Here is a 15,923-nt window from a genome sequence, read left to right on the forward strand (position 1 = left end):
AGTTGAAACCTCAATTAGTTGCTCTAATGCAACAGAACTATAAATTTTATGAATTTCCATCTAAAGATCCTTACCAGTTTTTAACTGAGTTCTTGCAGATCTGTGATACTGTTAAGACTAATGGAGTTGATCCTGAAGTCTACAGGCTTATGCTTTTCCCTTTTGCTGTAAGAGACAGAGCTAGAACATGGTTGGATTCACAACCTAAAGATAGCCTGGACTCTTGGGATAAGCTGGTCACGGCCTTCTTGGCCAAGTACTTTCCTTCTCAAAAGCTGAGCAAGCTTAGAGTGGATGTTCAAACCTTCAAACAAAAAGATGGTGAATCCCTCTATGAAGCTTGGGAAAGATACAAATAGTTAACCAAAAAGTGTCCTTCTGACATGCTTTCAGAATAGACTATTCTTGACATATTCTATGATGGTCTATCTGAATTCTCTAAGATGTCACTGGACCATTCTGCAGGTGGATCCATTCACCTAAAGAAAACGCCTGCAGAAGCTCAAGAACTCATTGACATGGTTGCAAATAACCAATTCATGTACATGAAGAGAGAATTTTTGCGTGGTCTAGAACTCAGAATAAAATCGCGTTGCAAGTATAGCTTCTAAACCAACAAAAGTCCTTTCTTACAAACGTTTTGGTTGTCACAAGTAACAAATCTCTAAATAAATTGATAACCGAGTATTTAAACCTCGGGTCGTCTTCTCAAGGAATTGCAGGGAAGTATGTTCTTATTATTTGTTATGGAGATTGTAAATTGGGGTTTTGTGAATAGGGAGCAAGTAATTTAAACGGCAATTCGAATTAAATAAATAGCTGTAAAATAAACTCTTAGCAAGATATGAGAAATTAGAAGTCCTATCCAAGTTATCCTTATCAATTGTGATGAGAATTGGATTTTTTTCCCACTTTGTTAACCTCTAACTATGAAGGTAAGTTAATTGGACGAATTAATTTTGATTCCTCATGTCCTAGTCTTTCCTTGGGAAAGGTTAGAGTTATTGGAACTCGAATTAATTCTTGAAGAATTCCAAATTTTAGTCAACAATGAGTTTGACAACTCAAGAGTTACCAATTAATCAACCAGAGCCAAAAGGTAGAAAATCTAAATTAAAACCATTTATCTGAAAACATCTCAGTAATGTATATTAAATAAGAAAATCAATCCTAACATGGAAAGTAATCATAAGCCAATTAGGCAACATAAATCAAACACAAATAAAAGTATTAAAGTATCTCAAAGTAGAACAGAAATCAAAATAAAGGAATATTGAACCTGATATGAAGAGTTGAAAATAAATCCTAATTTCTAAAAATCCTAATCCTAAATCCTAAGAGAGAGGGGAGAGCCTCTCTCTCTAAAAACTACATCTAAAATTATGAAAAGTGAATTATGAAAGCATCTTGAGTCTCTGCATGTTCCCTGACTTTAATCTGTGTTCCTGGGCCGAAAACTGGGTTGAAATGCGGCCCTGAATCTCTGCCAGCGACTTTTGTAATTCTGCAGATCGCGCACGTCACGCGTCCGCGTTGTCCACTGGTGGACGAAATTGTGATCAACAATAATGGCTCTTTGGCATGTGCCTAAAAACTAACTCAGCACTTTCTTTCCACAACTCCGTTCAACTTAACCAGCAAGTGTACTGGGTCATCCAAGTAATACCTTATGTGAGTAAGGGTCGATCCCACAGAGATTGTTGGTATGAAGCAAGCTATGGTCACCTTGTAAATCTCAGTTAAGTGGATTCATAGGGTCAAATGTAATTGGATTAGATATTTAAAAGATAAATAAAATAAAAAGGGATAGAAATACTTATGTAAATCAATAGTGGGGATTTCAGATAGGCGTGTGGAGATGCTAGAATCCTTTCGAATCTCTACTTTCTTATTACATTCATCCAATCCTTCTTACTCCTTTCCATGGCAAGCTGTATGTAGGGCATCACCATCATCAATGGCTACTTTTAATCCTCTCGGGAAAATGGTCATATGCGCTGTCACTGCACGGCTAATCGTCTGGAGGCATCACCCTTGTCGATGGCTACATCCCATCCTCTCAGTGAAAATGATCCAAATGCTCTGTCACAGCATGGCTAATCATCTGTCAGTTCTCAATCAGGATGGAGTAGAATCCCTTGATTCTTTTGCGTTTGTCATCACGCCCAGCCTTCAGGAGTTTGAAGCTCGTCACAGTCATTCAATACCGGAATCCTACTCGGAATACCACAGACAAGGTTAGACTTTCCGGATTCCCGGGATCCTACTCGGAATACCACAGACAAGGTTAGACTTTCCGGATCCCCATGAATGCTGCCATCTATCTAGCTTATACCATGAAGATTCTGTTGGGGAATCTAAGAGATATGCGCCCGGCCTAGAGTAGAACGGAAGTGGTTGTCAGTCACGCGCGTTCATAGGTGAGAATGATTATGAGTGTCACGGATCATCACATTCATCAAGTTGAAGTGCAACGTATATCTTGGAATAAGAATAAAAGAGAATTGAATATAATATAACAGTGATTGTATTGAAACTTGAGGTACAGCAGAGCTCCACACCCTTAATCTATGGTGTGTAGAAACTCCACCGTTGAAAATACATAAGTGAAAGTTTCAGGCATGGCCGAATGGCCAGCCCCCATGAAGGTCTAAGGACTAGGCGTCCAAAGATGTCTAATACACTGGTAAAAAGTCCTATTTATAATAAACTAGCTACTAGGGTTTACATGAATAAGTAATTGATGCATAAATCCACTTCCAGGGCCCACTTGGTGTATGTTTGGGTTGAGCTTGATCTATCCACGAGCTGAGGCTTTTATTGGAGTTGAACGCCAAGTTATAACGTGTTTTGGGCGTTCAACTCCGGGTCATGACGTGTTTCTGGCGTTTAACTCCAGATAGCAGCATGTACTTGGCGTTCAACGCCAATTTATGTCATTAATTTCTGGATGTCTACTTTCCAACGCCGTTGAGAGCGCGCCATTTGGAGTTCTGTAGCTCCAGAAAATCTATTTCGAGTGCAGGGAGGTCAGATTCCAACAGCATCAGCAGTCCTTTTGTCAGCCTTTTTCAGAGTTTTGCTCAAGTCCCTCAATTTCAGCCAGAAATTACCTAAAATTACAGAAAAACACACAAACTCATAGTAAAGTCCAGAAATGTGAATTTAACATAAAATTTAATGAAAACAACCCTAAAAGTAGCTTGAACTTACTAAAAACTACCTAAAAATAATGCCAAAAAGCGTATAAATTATCTGCTCATCACAACACCAAACTTAAATTGTTGCTTGTCCCCAAGCAACTGAAAATCAATTAGGATAAAAAGAAGAGAATATACTATAAATCCCAAAATATCAATGAATATTAATTCTAATTAGATGAGCGGGACTTGTAGTTTTTTGCCTCTGAACAGTTTTGGCATCTCACTTTTTCCTTTGAAGTTTAGAATGATTGGCTTCTCTAGGAACTTAGAATTTCGGATAGTGTTATTGACTTTCCTAGTTAAGTATGTTGATTCTTGAACACAGCTACTTATGAGTCTTGGCCGTGGCCCTAAGCATTTTGTTTTCGAGTATTACCACCGGATACATAAATGCCACAGACACATAACTGGGTGAACCTTTTCAGATTGTGACTCAGCTTTGCTAGAGTCCCCAGTTAGTGGTGTCCAGAGCTCTTAAGCACACTCTTTTTGCTTTGGATCACGACTTTAACCACTCAGTCTCAAGCTTTTCACTTGGACCTTCATGACACAAGCACATGGTTAGGGACAGCTTGATTTAGCCGCTTAGGCCTGGATTTTATTTCCTTGGGCCCTCCTATCCATTGATGCTCAAAACCTTGGATCCTTTTACCCTTACCTTTTGGTTTTAAGGGCTATTGGCTTTCTCTGCTTGCTTCTCTCTTTTTTTTTCGCCATTCACTGCTTTTTCTTGCTTCAAGAATTAAATTCATGATTTTTCAGATTATCAATAACATTTCTCTTTGTTCATCATTCTTTCAAGAGCCAACAATTTTAACATTCATGAACAACAAGATCAAAAATATGCACTGTTCAAGCATTCATTCAGAAAACAAAGAGTATCGTTACCACATCAATATAATTAAACTAAATTCAAGGATAAATTCGAAATTCATGTACTTCTTGTTCTTTTGAATTAAAACATTTTTCATTTAAGAGAGGTGAAGGATTAATGGAATTATTCATAACTTTAAGACATAGTTACTGACTACTAATGATCATGAAGTAGAGACAAAAAACATAGATAAACACAACATTAAAAACCGAAAAACAGAAAGAAATAAGAACAATGAATGAATCCACCTTAGTGGCGTCTTCTTCTTGAAGGACCAACAATGTCCTTAAGTTCTTCTATGTCCCTTCCTTGCCTTTGTTGCTCCTCCCTCATTGCTCTTTGATCTTTTCTTATTTCATGTAGAATGATGGAGTGCTCATGATGTTCCACCCTTAATTGTTCCACATTGTGGCTCAAATATTCTAAGGAAGTGTTGAGTTATTCCCAATAGTTGTTGAGAGGAAAGTTCATCCCTTGAGGCATCTCAGGGATTTCTTGATGATGAGCTTCCTCATGCATCTCTTGAGATCCGTGAAGGGTCTCTCTTCCTTTCTCCATCCTCTTCTTGGTGATGGGCTTATCCTCTTCAATGAGGATGTCTCCTTCTATGATAACTCCAGCTGAGTAACATAGATGGCAAATAAGATGAGGAAAAGCTAGCCTTGCCATGGTGGAGGGTTTTTCGGCTATTTTGTAGAATTCATTGGAGATGACTTCATGAACTTCTACTTCCTCTCCAATCATGATGCTATGAATTATGATGGCCCGATCCACAGTAACTTCAGATCGGTTGCTAGTGGGAATGATGGAGCGTTGAATGAACTCCAACCATCCTCTAGCTACAGGCTTGAGGTCCAGTCTTCTTAGTTGGACTGGCTTGCCTTTGGAGTCTCTCTTCCATTGAGCTCCTTCCACACATATGTCCATAAGGACTTGGTCCAACCTTTGATTAAAGTTGACCCTTCTAGTGTAGGGGCGTGCATCTCCTTGCATCATGGGCAAGTGAAACGCCAACCTCACATTCTCCGGACTAAAATCTAAGTATTTCCCCCGAACCATTGTGATATAATTCTTTGGGCTCGGGTTCATACTTTGATCATGGTTCCTAGTGATCCATGCATTGGCATAGAACTCTTGAACCATTAAGATTCTGACTTGTTGCATGGGGTTGGTTAGGACTTCCCAACCTCTTCTTCGGATCTCATGTCGGATTTCCGGATACTCATTTTTTTTGAGCTTGAAAGGGACCTCAGGGATCACCTTCTTCTTTGCCACAACATCATAGAAGTGGTCTTGATGGCTTTTGGAGATGAATCTTTCCATCTCCCATGACTCGGAGGTGGAAGCTTTTGTCTTCCCTTTTCCTTTTCTAGAGGATTCTCCGGCCTTAGGTGCCATTGATGGTAGTGGAAAACAAAAAAGATTGTGCTTTGACCACACCAAACTTAAAATATTGCTCGTCCTCGAGCAAGAGAAGAAAGAAGAGAAGAAGAAGAAGAAGAGAATATGGAGGAGAAGGGGAAGTGTAGGTGATGATTGGATTTTTGACGGTTTAGAATTTTACAAATGAAATCTCGTCGAAGTATAGTCTCTAAACCAACAATAATCCTCTCATACAAAAATTTGTTAGTCACAAGTACAAACCCCTAAAATCTATAAACCGAGTATTTAAACCTCGGGTCGTTCTCCCTAGGATTTACAATAAAGTGTCTTGTTATTGGTTGTGAGTTATTTTGGGGTTTTTGAGATTATAGACAAGAATTATAAATGGCAAAGAAAATAAACTAACAACTAACAAAACTCTTCGCAAGATATGAGAACTAGAAGTCCTATCCTAGTTATCCTTCTCAATTGTGATGAGAATTGTGTATTGCTCCCACTTAGTTAACCTCTAACCATGGAGGAAAGTCAAGTGGATGAATCAATTTGATTCCTCAAGTCCTAATCAACTCCTAAAGGAAAGACTAGCTTTAGAGGCATTCAAATCAATTAGCAACTTCTAATTATCAACCAACAAAAGAATTAGATAACTCAAGAGTCACTAATTACTCCTACCTAGGCCAAGAGGAACAAAACCTACACTAAAATCCAACCAAGCATTTCATCAAACACTTGGAAGGCACAAAAGAAAAGCAAAGCAAATTGACAATAAGAAGAGAATCTAACAACAATTATTGAAAGAAATTAACAACAACAATCAAAAGAAACACAATTATTATGAATTACCTTGAATTGAATTGAAAGAAAGTAGAAGGAACAATACTAGATCTACAACAAAATATAAGAACAACATAAAAGAGATTACACCAAAAGAATAGGAGAGGAATGAATGTAACTACAAGGAATTGAGAAGATAGAAGTAGAAGAAGATGAATCTAAATCTAGATCTAAGAACTAAACCTAATCCTAATCCTAATTCTAGAGAGAAGTGAGAGCTTCTCTCTCTAGAAACTAGTTCAAACTACTTCTAAAACTAAAACTATGACTAATGATCAAAAGTATGAAAGTATGAAAAGTATGTTGATTCCCCCTTTAATCCTTGGCTTAAATAGCATCATAAATGAGTTGGATTGGGCCCACAAGGCTTCTAAAATCGCTGGCCACGTGTTGCATTAAGTGAACCAGGTGGTAGCAACGGCGTGTGCACGTACTATGCGCGTGCGCGCCACCATACATATAGCAACTATGGCAAATCTTATATCGTTTTGAAGCCCCGGATGTTAGCTTTCCAACCCAACTAGAACCGCATCATTTGGACCTCTGTAGCTCAAGTTATGGTCGTTTAAGTGCGAAGAGGTCGGCTTGACAGCTTTCCGGTTCTTTCATTTCTTCATGAGTTCTCCAACTTTTCATGCTCTCTTTCTTCATTCCCTTGATCCAATCTTTGCCTCCTAAACCTTAAATCACTTAACAAACATATCAAGGCATCTAATGGAATCAAGATGAATTAAATTTATTTATTTTAAGATCTAAAAAGCATGTTTTCACTCTTAAGCACAATTAAAGGAGAAGTTATAAAACCATGCTATTTCAATGGATAAATGTGGGTAAAAGGTTATAAAATCCCCTAAATCAAGCACAAGATAAACCCTACTGATGAGCAGATAATTTATACGCTTTTTGGCATTGTTTTTAGGTAGTTTTTAGTAAGTTCAAGCTACTTTTAGGGATGTTTTCATTAGTTTTTATGTTAAATTCACATTTCTGGACTTTACTATGAGTTTGTGTGTTTTTCTGTGATTTAAGTTAAAACGCCACTGAAATTGAGGGATTTGAGCAAAACTCTGAAAAAGGCTGACAAAAGGACTGCTGATGTTGTTGGATTCTGACCTCCCTGCACTCGAAATGGATTTTCTGGGGCTACAGAACTCCAAATGGCGCACTCTCAACGGCGTTGGAAAGTAGACATCCAGGGCTTTCCAGCAATATATAATAGTCCATACTTTATTCGGAAATTGACGACGTAACTTGGCGTTGAACGCCAAGTTCATGCTGCTGTCTGGAGTTAAACGCCAGAAAAACGTCATGATCCGGAGTTGAACGCCCAAAACACGTCATAACTCGGAGTTCAACTCCAAGAGAAGCCTCAGCTCGTGGATTGATCAAGCTCAGCCCAAGCATACACCAAGTGGGCCCGGAAGTGGATTTATGCATCAATTACTACTCATGTAAACCCTAGGAGCTAGTTATTATAAATAGAACATTTAACTATTGTATTAAAGGTCTTTGGATCATTCGGTCTTGTGACCACATGGGGGCTGGCCATTCGGCCATGCCTGAACCTTTTACTTATGTATTTTCAACGGTGGAGTTTCTGCACACCATAGATTAAGGGTGTGGAGCTCTGCTGTACCTCAAGTTTAATACAATTACTATTACTTTCTATTCAATTCTCTTTTATTCTTATTCCAAGATATACGTTACACTTAACTTTGATGAATGTGATGATCCATGACACTCATCATCATTCTCACTTATGAACGCGCGTGATTGACAACCACTTCCGTTCTACTTTAGGCCGGGCGCATATCTCTTAGATTCCCCAACAGAATCTTCGTGGTATAAGTTAGATAGATGGCGGCATTCACGAGGATCCGGAAAGTCTAAACCTTGTCTATGGTATTCCGAGTAGGATTCTGGGATTGAGTGACTGTGACGAGCTTCAAACTCCTGAAGGCTGGGCGTGATGACAAACGCAAAAGAATCAAGGGATTCTATTCCAACCTGATTGAGAATCGACAGATGATTAGCCGTGCCGTGACAGAGCATAGGACCTTTTTCACTGAGAGGATGGGATGTAGCCATTGACAACGGTGATGCCCTCCATACAACTTGCCATGGAAAGGAGTAAGAAGGATTGGATGAAAGCAATGAGAAAGTAGAGATTCAAGAGGAGCACAGCATCTCCATACACTTATCTGAAATTCCCACTATTAATTTACATAAGTATTTCTATCCCTTTTATTTTCTTTTTATTATTAATATTCGAAAATCTATAAACCAATTTAATCTGCCTAACTGAGATTTACAAGGTGACCATAGCTTGCTTCATACCAACAATCTCTGTGGGATCGACCCTTACTCACGTAAGGTTTATTACTTGGATGACCCAGTACACTTGCTGGTTAGTTAAACGGAGTTGTGAATTCATTCCGGTGCCATAATAATGATTTCATACAAATACAAAGAACATGGATCACAATTTCGTCCACCAAGTTTTTGGCGCCGTTGCCGGGGATTGTTCGAGTATGGACAACTGACGATTCATCTTGTTGCTCAGATTAGGTAATTTTCTTTTCAAAAATCTTTTTCAAAATTTTTCTTTTTATTTTTCGTTTTTCTAAACTTTATTTTCGAAAAAAATTAATAAAAATTCAAAAAAATTCATAAAATCATAAAAATAAAAAGTATTTTGTGTTTCTTGTTTGAGCCTTGAGTCAATTTTTAAGTTTGGTGTCAATTGCATGCTTAAAAAATTTTTTCTTGCATTTTTCGAAAATTCATGCATTCATGGTGTTCTTCATGATCTTCAAGTGTTCTTGACAAGTCTTCTTGTTTGATCTTGATGTTTTCTTGATTTGTGTTGTTTGTTGTTTTTCATATGCATTTTTTTTTGTTTGTTAGAGTCCATGCATTAAAGATTTCTAAGTTTGGTGTCTTGCATGTTTTCTTTGCATCAAAAATTTTTCAAAATTATGTTCTTGATGTTCATCATGATCTTCAAAGTGTTCTTAGTGTTCATCTTGACATTCATAGCATTCTTGCATGCATTCATTGTTTTGATCTAAAAATTTCATGCATTGAGTATTTTTGTTGTTTTTCTCTCTCATAATTAAAAATTCAAAATCAAAAAAAATATATCTTTTCCTTATTTCCCTCCAATTTTCGAAATTTTGGGTTGACTTGGTCAAAAATTTTCAAAATTAGTGTTTCTTACAAGTCAAGTCAAATTTCAATTTTAAAAATCTTATCTTTTTAAAAATTTTTCAAAAATCATATCTTTTCATTTTTTTATATAATTTTCGAAAATTTCAAAAATCTTTTTCAAATTATGTTCAAAATCTTTTTCTTATCCTTATTTCGAAATTTAACAATTAGTGTGATTGGTTCAAAAATTTGAAGTTTGTTACTTTCTTGTTAAGAAAGGTTCAATCTTTAAGTTCTAGAATCTTATTTGTAGTTTCTTGTTAGTGAAGTAATAATTTTAAAATTTTTGAATTAATCTTTTATCTTTTATTTTATCTTTTTCAAAAATTTTATCTTTTTCAAAATTTGATTTCAAAATATCTCATCTAACTTCTTATTCTTATCTTTTAAAATTTTGATTTCAAATCTTTTTCAATCAACTAACTAACTTTTTGTTTGCTTTCTTATCTTTTTCAAAACCACCTAACTACTTCTCCTTCTATTTTCGAAAAATCTCTCTTTTCAAAAATTCTTTTTTAATTAATTAATTGTTTCAATTTTTAATTTCAATTACATTTATCTCTAATTTTTCGAAAATCACTAACCCCTTTTTAAAATTATTTTCGAAATTCTCTTTCTCTTTTATTTAATTATTTAATTACTAACACTTTCTTCACCTCTCTTCATCCAAAATTCCGAATCTCCTTCTTCATTCTTCTACCCCTTTCTTTTTCTACTAACATAAAGGAATCTCTATACTGTGACATAGAGGATTCCTCTTCTTTCTTGTTTTTCTTTTTCATATGAGCAGGAACAAGGATAAAGGCACTCTTGTTGAAATTGATCCAGAACCTGAAAGGACTCTGAAGAGAAAATTAAGAGAAGCTAAATTACAACAATCCAGAAACAACCTTTCAGAAATTTTCGAACAAGAGAAGGAGATGGCAGCCGAAAATAATAATAATAATGCAAGGAGAATGCTTGGTGACTTCACAAAGCCAACGTCTAAGTTTGATGGAAGAAGCATCTCCATTCCTGCCATTGGAGCCAATAACTTTGAGCTGAAACCTCAGCTAGTTGCCTTGATGCAACAAAACTGCAAGTTTTATGGACTTCCATCTGAAGATCCTTATCAGTTTTTAACTGAGTTCTTGCAGATCTGTGAGACTGTAAAGACGAATGGAGTTGATCCTGAAGTCTACAGACTCATGCTTTTCCCTTTTGCTGTAAGAGACAGAGCTAGAATATGGTTGGATTCACAACCCAAGGATAGCCTGGACTCCTGGGATAAGCTGGTCACTGCCTTCTGGGACAAATTCTTTCCTCCTCAAAAGCTGAGCAAGCTGAGAGTGGATGTTCAAACCTTCAAACAAAAAGATGGTGAATCCCTCTATGAAGCTTGGGAAAGATACAAGCAGCTGACCAAAAGATGTCCATCTGACATGTTTTCAGAATGGACCATATTAGATATATTCTATTATGGTCTCTCTAAATTTTCGAAAATGTCATTGGACCATTCTGCAGGTGGATCTATTCATCTGAAGAAAACACCTGAAGAGGCTCAAGAACTCATTGACATGGTTGCAAACAACCAATTCATGTACACTTCTGAGAGGAATTCCGTGAACAATGGGATACCTCAAAAGAAATGAGTTCTTGAAATTGATACTCTGAATGCCATATTGGCTCAGAACAAAGTGTTGACTCAACAGGTCAACATGATCTCTCAAAATCTGAATAGATTGCAACATGCATCCAACAGTACTAGAGAGGCAGCTTCTGAAGAAGCTTATGATCCTGAGAACCCTGCCATGGCAGAGGTTAATTACATAGGTGAACCTTATGGAAACACCTATAACTCATCATGGAGAAATCATCCAAATTTCTCATGGAAGGATCAACAAAAACCTCAACAAGGTTTTAACAATGGTGGACGCAACAGGCTGGGCAATAGCAAGCCATATCCATCATCTTCTCAGCAACAGACAGAGAATTCTGAACAAAACACCTCTAATTTAGCCAATGTAGTCTCTGATCTGTCAAAGGCCACTTTCAGTTTCATGAGTGAAACAAGATCCTCCATTAGAAATCTGGAGGCACAAGTGGGCCAGCTGAGTAAGAAAGTCATTGAAACTCCTCCCAGTATTCTCCCAAGCAATACAGAAGAGAATCCAAAAGGAGAGTGCAAGGCCATTGACATAGTCAATATGGCCGAATGCACAAGGGAGGAGGAGGACGAAAATCCTAGTGAGAAAGACCTCCTGGGACGTCCCTCAAGCAAGAAGGAGTTTCCTATTAAGGATCCAAAGGAATCTGAGGCTCATACAGAGACCATAGAGATTCCATTAAATCTCCTTCTGCCATTCATGAGCTCTGAAGACTATTCTTCCTCAGAAGAGGATGAAGATGTAACTGGAGTGCAAGTTGCTCAATATTTAGGAGCTATCATGAAGCTGAATGCCAAGTTGTTTGGTAATGAGACTTGGGAAAGTGAACCTCCCTTGCTCATTAATGAACTGGATACTTGGATTCAGAAAATTCTACCTCAAAAGAAACAAGATCCTGGCAAGTTCTTAATACCTTGTACCATAGGCACCATGATCTTTGAAAAAGCTCTGTGGATCTGGGGTCAGGGATAAATCTAATGCCACTCTCTGTAATGGAGAAGCTGGGGATCATTGAGGTAAACCTGCCTTGTTCTCATTACAACTGGCAGACAAATCATTGAGACAAGCTTATGGAATAGTAGAGGACGTGCTAGTAAAGGTTGAAGGCCTTTACATCCTACTGATTTCATAATCCTAGACACTAGGAAGGAAGATGATGATTGCATCATCCTTGGAAGACCTTTCCTAGCCACAGCAGCAGCTGTGATAGATGTCAACAGAGGTGAATTAGTCCTTCAATTGAATGGGGACTACCTTGTGTTTAAGGCACATGGCCATCCCTCTGTGACAGAAGAGAGTAAGCATGAAGAGCTTCTCTCAGTTCAGAGTCAAGAAGAACCCACACAGTCAAACTCTAAGTTTGGTGTTGTGAGGCCACAACCAAACTCTAAGTTTGGTATTAAGATCCCATATCCAAACTCTAAGTTTGGTGTGGACAACTATCAACATTGACCTGATCACCTTGTGGCTCCATGAGAGCCACTGTCAAGCTATTGACATTAAAGAAGCGCTTATTGGGAGGCAACCCAATTTTATTTATCTAATTTTATTTTATTCTATTTTATTGTTATTTTGTGTTTTATTAGGTACATGATCATGAGGAGTCACGAAAAAAAAATTAAAAACAGAGTCAAAAACAGAAGAAAAAAATTTTTTCACCCTGGAGGACGCACAGGCTGGCGTTCAACGCCAGTAAGATGCATCTGGCTGGCGTTCAACGCCAGAACAGAGCACCATTCTGGCGCTGAACGCCAGAAACAAGCAACATCCTGGCGCTGAACGCCAGGAATGTGCCCAGAGAGGAAAACTGGCGCTGAACGCCAGTAACAAGCATGGAACTGGCGTTCAACGCCAGAAACATGCTTTACATGGGCGTTGAACGCCCAGAATATGCACCAATGGGCGTTTAAACGCCAGAATGATGCACGAAGGCATTTTACATGCCTATTTGGTGCAGGGATGGAATTCCTTGACACCTCAGGATCTGTGGACCTCACAGGATCCCCACCTAACATATTCCCATCTTACCTTTTAATCCAAATCACACTCTCCTAATCCAAATTCACTCTTCCCCATGTCACACTTCCCAACACCTTTCACCAATCACCTCAATTCCTCTTCCCAATTACCCCATTCACCACTCACATCCACCCACTCTTCCCCATAAACCCCACCTACCTTCAAAATTCAAACCAATTTCCCTCCCATTCCCACCCAAATAGCCGAACATACCTCCCCCCCTTCTTCACCTAAACCGAACCTACCTTTCTCCCTTTCTACCATATTTTCTTCTTCTTCTTCTTCTCTTCTTTCTTTTATTGCTCGAGGGCGAGCAATATTTTAAGTTTGGTGTGGTAAAAGCATAAGCTTTTTTTTTGTTTTTCCATTACCAATGGCACCTAAGGCCGGAGTATCCTCTAGAAAAGGAAAAGGGAAGACAAAAGCTTCCACCTCCGAGTCATGGGAGATGGAAAGATTCATCTCCAAGAGCCATTAAGACCACTTCTATGATGTTGTGGCAAAGAAGAAGGTGATCCCTGAGGTCCCTTTCAAGCTCAAGAAAGATGAGTATCCGGAGATCCGACATGAAGTCCGAAGAAGAGGTTGGGAAGTCTTAACCAACCCCATGCAACAAGTCGGAATCTTAATGGTTCAAGAGTTCTATGCCAATGCATGGATCACTAGGAACCATGACCAAGGTATGAACCCAAGTCCAAAGAATTATCTCACAATGGTTAGGGGGAAATACTTGGATTTCAGTCCGGAAAATGTAAGGTTGGCATTCCACTTGCCTATGATGCAAGGTGATGAACGCCCCTACACTAGAAGGGTCAACTTTGATCAAAGGTTGGACCAAGTCCTTATGGACATTTGTGTGGAAGGAGCTCAATGGAAGAAAGACTCCAAAGGCAAGCCAGTCCAACTAAGAGACTGGACCTCAGCCTATAGCTAGAGGATGGTTGGAGTTCATTCAACGCTCCATCATTCCTACTAGCAACCGATCTGAAGTTACTGTGGATCGGGCCATCATGATTCATGGCATCATGATTGGAGAGGAAGTAGAAGTTCATGAGGTCATCTCCAATGAAATCTACAAAATAGCCGACAAGCCCTCACCTATGGCACGGCTAGCTTTTCCTCACCTTATTTGCCATCTATGTTACTCAGCTGGAGTTATCATAGAAGGAGATGTCTCCATTGAAGAGGATAAGCCCATCACAAAGAAGAGGATGGAGCAAGCAAGAGAAGCTCCTCACGGTTCTCAAGAGGTGCATGAGGAAGTTCATCATCAAGAAATCCCTGAGATGCCTCAAGGGATGCACTTTCCTCCAAACAACTATTGGGAGCAACTCAACACTTCCTTAGAAGGTTTGAACCACAATGTGGAACAATTAAGGGTGGAACATCATGAGCACTCCATCATTCTCCAAGAAATAAGAGAAGATCAAAGAGCAATGAGGGAGGAGCAACAAAGGCAAGGAAGGGACATAGAAGAGCTAAAGAACATCATTGGTCCTTCAAGAAGAAGATGCCACTAAGGTGGACTCATTCCTTGTTCTTATTTCTTTCTGCTTTTCGGTTTTTAATATTGTGTTCATCTATGTTTTGTGTCTTTATTTCATGATCATTAGTATGTAACCATGCCTTAAAGCTATGAATAAAATCCATTAATCCTTCACCTCTCTTAAATGAAAAATGTTTTAATTCAAAAGAACAAGAAGTACATAAATTTCGAAAATAGCTCTTGAATTTAGTTTAATTATTTTGATGTGGTGACAATACTTTTTGTTTTCTGAATGAATGCTTGAACAGTGTATATGTCTTTTGATCTTGTTGTTTATGAATGTTAAAATTGTTGGCTCTTGAAAGAATGATGAACAAAGAGAAATGTTATTGAGGATCTGAAAAATCATGAAATTGATTCTTGAAGCAAGAAAAAGCAGTGAACAAGAAGAAAATTGCGAAAAAAAAATGGCGAAAAAAAAATATATAGAAAAAGAAGGAGCAATAGAAAAAGCCAATAGCCCTTAAAACCAAAAGGCAAGGGTAAAAAGGATCCAAGGCTTTGAGCATCAATGGATAGGAGGGCCCAAGGAAATAAAATCCAGGCCTAAGCGGCTAAATCAAGCTGTCCCTAACCATGTGCTTGTGTCATAAAGGTCCAAGTGAAAAGCTTGAGACCAAGTGGTTAAAGTCATGATCCAAAGCAAAAAAGAGTGTGCTTAAGAGCTCTGGACACCACTAACTGGGGACTCTAGCAAAGCTGAGTCACAATCTGAAAAGGTTCACCCAGTTATGTGTCCGTGGCATTTGTGTATCCGGTGGTAATACTGGAAAACAAAGTGCTTAGGGCCACGGCCAAGACTCATAAAGTAGCTGTATTCAAGAATCAACATGCTTAACTAGGAAAGTCAATAACACCATCCGAAATTCTAAGTTCCTAGAGAAGCCAATCATTCTAAACTTCAAAGGAAAAAGTGAGATGCCAAAACTGTTCAGAAGCAAAAAGCTACAAGTCCCGCTCATCTAATTATAATTAATATTCATTAATATTCTGGAATTTATAGTATATTCTCTTCTTTTTATCCTATTTGATTTTCAGTTGCTTGGGGACAAGCAACAATTTAAGTTTGGTGTTGTGATGAGCGGATAATTTATACGCTTTTTGGCATTGTTTTTAGGTAGTTTTTAGTAAGTTCAAGCTACTTTTAGGGATGTTTTCATTAGTTTTTATGTTAAATTCACATTTATGGACTTTACTATGAGTTTGTG

At 38.2% G+C, this 15,923-nt stretch overlaps 1 non-coding gene across 1 annotated transcript; it reads right to left on the reverse strand.

Annotated features, from left to right (window-relative positions):
- Positions 1-281: 281 nt before the first annotated feature.
- On the reverse strand, positions 282-389 carry LOC130954901 (small nucleolar RNA R71). The gene has a single exon (XR_009076478.1). It is a non-coding gene; the product is annotated as a small nucleolar RNA R71 (small nucleolar RNA).
- Positions 390-15,923: the final 15,534 nt, after the last annotated feature.

Source organism: Arachis stenosperma, chromosome 1 (genome assembly GCF_014773155.1).
Source record: "Arachis stenosperma cultivar V10309 chromosome 1, arast.V10309.gnm1.PFL2, whole genome shotgun sequence".
NCBI lineage: Eukaryota > Viridiplantae > Streptophyta > Magnoliopsida > Fabales > Fabaceae > Arachis > Arachis stenosperma.